Source organism: Mixophyes fleayi, chromosome 6 (genome assembly GCF_038048845.1).
Source record: "Mixophyes fleayi isolate aMixFle1 chromosome 6, aMixFle1.hap1, whole genome shotgun sequence".
In the NCBI taxonomy this organism is placed as follows: domain Eukaryota; kingdom Metazoa; phylum Chordata; class Amphibia; order Anura; family Limnodynastidae; genus Mixophyes; species Mixophyes fleayi.
This window is the reverse complement of record NC_134407.1, coordinates 190382673-190387370: the sequence shown is the minus strand read 5'-3', so window position 1 is coordinate 190387370 and position 4698 is coordinate 190382673.

Genomic DNA, 4698 nt, shown 5'->3' with positions numbered 1-4698 from the left:
CCATTCATTTTCCTGTGAATTGGTGAAGCAAAGCAGTAATCTTAGCGATTCACTTATTTTTCGACCTCTTTTCTCTACCTTATATTCACTTACAACTCGTCATTCCAGTTCAAACAACGGTTTCAATGGTTTGTTCTTTGGGTAGGAAACATTGTTTGATCAGTTCAAACAACAGTTTGAACTGATCAAACAATGGTCCCTACCCAAAAGAACAAACAAAGCACATCTACAAACTGAGCAAACAGGAGAAAGAGCAAGGTAAGCCTACTTATATATTAATACTCCCACACGACAACAGATACAACACTCCACCAGCACCAACAGACACTGTGCCACGGAAAATCTGACATAATCAGTTATATTTGCCAACATGTAATTTGTCAATCTAAGGCTTCCGTGTCCCATTGTTTTACCCAAAATCTTTATTTCGTATAGCTTATTTTCTCATAATCCAGAAAATAACAGTGGAAGCTACTATAGTTTCCTATAACTATTTTACATGTGATGGGACCTAAATAAAGTATGGCGTAGATATTAGGGACTTTTTTTTATTTCAAAATTATGGGATCACTATATGATTGTCTTAAAACCAGAGTCCTTTTAGTGTGCACTGTGGTAAATTAATTTGTGATTTGTTAAACAGTCTCATCGCTATCGATGCTTTTAAAGTTCTCCTTAATAAAGGAGAGAGGAGACCATCACCCAGAGCTTTATATCAATGAGTGTCTGTTTTAACAAGCTAAGATTTCTGTTTATGAATGATTGAAGTATGGGTTTAGGCTTTAGATTGTTTATGGGTTTAGGATTTAGGTTGTTTGTTCCTTTTGTGTATCAACAGTGACATCTGCAGGCAATGCAACAAATTAAATAATTCTGTTGAAAGCTCAATATATTTATATTACAAGTTATAAATGTAATTAAGTTAATGCTACCCCCCCTTGTGGCGTTTGAGCAAATGTACTAACACTAAGGGCTAGATTTACTAAGCTGCGAGTTTGAAAAAATGAGGATGTTGCCTATAGCAACCAATCAGATTCTAGCTGTCATTTTGTAGAAGGTACTAAATAAATGAAAGCTAAAATCTGATTGGTTGCTATAGGCAACATCCCCAATTTTTCAAACCCGCAGCTTAGTAAATATAGCCCTAAGAGAGGGTTTGCTGGACCCTAGTGTTAAAAAGTAGGGCCGGGCTAAGTTCCTAGCTCAAAGTTTGAAGTTTTGAATTTTTTTCTGCTTCCAATTGATTCCTGTCTAACTGTCATATCACTTTGACTATAACCTGTCGAGTGATGTCAAGTGATACCGACTTGGCTGTCCAAATCTGGTCTATTCTGAGTGCTGCTTTAGTAAATGGTTCTGCTATCTGAGTTCTAAGAGTAGAACACAAAGGGGCATATTCAATTAGGTTTCCGGTCCACGGGAACGCGACGGAACGGACCGCAAAGTCAATCCACGGTACCGCAATAAGGTGGATTTTCGTGCGCACCCCATAGGGTAAATAGGAAAATCCATGTTATTACGGAACCGTATTACCGTGAATACTGCGCAGGTTCCACGATAACGCGCGTTACCGAATCCAAATGGAATATGCCCCAAAGAGAGGCTGGTGAAGCTGTAGTGAGTCTGAAGGGATAAGGACAAGTGCACAGTCGGTGTGACTGTAACTGTATAGAGGCAGTGAGAGAGAATGACAATCCTACAATGTAAGAGTGTCAGCTCTTATGCTATGTGGAACTACTATCTATGTAACAACTGGAGAATAAAGTTGGAAGACGGAAACAAAGACCTGCCTCATTTATTTTCATCATATGAGATGGCCTGGCACTCATTCATTTCAACAACGGTAACTGTACCCATAGATTGTAAGCTTGCGAGCAGGGTTCTCTTACCTCTCTGTGTGTATGTATTACCCAGTATTGTCTTATTAATGTTCGTTCTCAATTGTAAAGCGCTACAGAATTTTTTGGTGCTATATAAATAAATGTTAATGATGATGTTGATGATGAACTGTACCCCTACACATCCTGTACCTACACATTAAGCCAGCATGTGAAAAAGCAGCTGTTTCCCGTTCATCAATAAAAGCCTACAGTAAAAGAGACTTAGTTTCAGCATTGTTTTATTAATATAGTACTTACCACGGGGACTGAAAATACTTGTCTTGTGAGAAAATATGGCAGGACAACCAAAGCCTGAAGAACGCCTTCTATCTCCATAGTGAACTTGGAAGTCAAGTGCACCATAGGAGGCTTGGTGGCTCTTACAGTAAGTATCATAGCCTGGGACTGAGGGTAATATTTCTTCATCTTTCGTAGAAAAAACACAGTTATGCTTCTTAATATAACACAAAGTATTCATATGTCTAATACAATACATGCTAAATTTCATTTATTTAAAATTTTCACAATAAACTTAAAAATCATTGATTTTAAAGTGCTGCAGTGGTTTTCCTAGTCAGCTAATATGATGAAAGCATTTTATATTAAAACAATAAACACAAAATACAGGAGCATTTAAATGTCACTGTGTTATTTGGGTAACCAATGTTCCACCATAAACTTTCACAGTTACTTATGCTCCAAGTAGCTGGTCAGCAGTACAGTAGGTCTTAGAAAAGCAGGTTTCTTATAAACCATAGTGTCATATAATATTATTGAAATCACAATTTAACTACTTCCATTAGTTTGGAGGGATTCCACAGACAGTGCCAGTATATGTGCTGATAAACTTTGTTAAACCCATTACTGTAATCACAGAGATCATTAAAGTATATGCTATATATACACTATATGGAAAAAAGTATTTGGCCGAACCTGTTAATTATTGAATTGAGGTGTATCAATCAGACCCATTGCCAGAGGTGTATAAAATCAAGCACCTATCCATGCAGTCTCCATTTGCAAACATTTGAGATACAAAATGGGACGTTCTGAAGAGCTCAGTGACTTCAAGCGTGGTACTGTGATACGATGCCACCTTTGCAATAAGACGGTGCGTGAAATTTTACCCCTGCTGGATATTCCACGGTCAACTGTAATTAATTTTATAGAAAGTGGAAGCATTTAGGAAGAACAGCCACTCAGCCATGAAGCGGAAGACCACGTAAAACAACAGAGTGAGGTCCATGACTGCTAAGGTGCATAAAAGTCGCCAATGCTCTGCTGATTCCATAGCTGAAGAGATCCGAACTTCCACTGGCATTAATGTAAACAGAAAAACTGTGCAGCGGGAGCTTAGTGGAATGGGTTTCCATGGCCGAGCAACTGCGTGCAAGCTTCACATCACCAAGACCAATGCCAAGCTTCGGATGTAGTGATGCACACCAACATTGAACTGTGGAGCAGTGGAAACATGTTTTGTGGAATGACGGATCACGCTTTTTTGTTTGGCAGTCAGATGGGTGAGTCTGGGTTTGGCGGATTGCGGGAGAACGTTACCTGCCTGACTGCATTATGCAAACTGTGAAGTTCGCTGGAAAAGGGATAATGGTATGGGGCTGTTTTTCAGGGTTTGGGCTAGGCCCCGTCTCTCCAGTGAAGGGCAATCTTAATGCTTAGGCATACCAAGTCATTTTAGACAATGCTACCAACTTTGTGGCAACAGTTTGGGGAAGGACCTTTTCTATTCCAACATGACTGTACCCCAGTGCACAAAGCAAGGACTACAAAGACATGGTTTGTTGAGTTCGGTGTGGAAGAACTTGACTAGCCCACAGAGAGCTATGACCTCAACACAATTGAACACCTTTGGGATGAACCGGAACGGAGAATGCAAGCCAGGCCTTGTCCAACATCAGTCCCTGACCTCATAAATGCTTTACGAAATAAATGGGCACAAATGTCCACGGAAACACTCCAGCATCTTGTGGAAAGCCTTCCAAGAAAAGTGGAAGCTGTTATCACTGCAAAAGGGGGACCAACTCCATATTAAAGTATATGTATAAAAATACAATGTCATTACAGTCCCTATTGCTGTAATGGTCAAGCGTCCGAATACTTTTGTCCATATAGTGTATATGTGTTTTGGATGATCATATCTGCAACAAGTTCCAAAAAGGGTTAAACATTATGTTTGGTTTTGCAGTTACATTTATGTGAACGGCCATGAAAAAAATGCTCTACTTGTGCTCTAGTGTAATGTAAGAAGCATACAAACATATATGCATAAAACACTCATGTCAACAAGTTTTACCAGTATAAGCTACCAAAAGCCTTGTGTTTTCATGTTAAGAGACTTTCGTAGAAAAAGCTGAGGGTTGGGGTAGGCCTGAAGGCATATAAGCTCCTAAATTGTTTGTGATCCTATATTATGGGACATGCAGGAGTCAATGTTTTAAGCCTGTGGGTAGTAGGCATGTGCTGGCCAATCTGTGGATTTTATATGGTACAGACTGAGACAAGGGGAGGTTATAAAAGTTTAAGCCTATGTGGTTTTCTTCTTCTTTTCACTGGAAATTGCCCACTCACCCAGTCCCTGTTTTGATTTATGGTTCTCGATTTGTATGTTTTAACATGTTTTCTCTTTCAGGAAGGTCTGGGTTTGGCTTATATTTCCTTTAGGTTTAGTTCTGCCGTAAAATTTTAATAGTAAACAGCATTAGATTTAGGCTTCATCAATTGTGACAGCAGATAAGAACTGCTTCGCCCATCTAGTCTGCCCATTGTTTTGTTAACCTATGGTAACCTCAAAACCCATTTG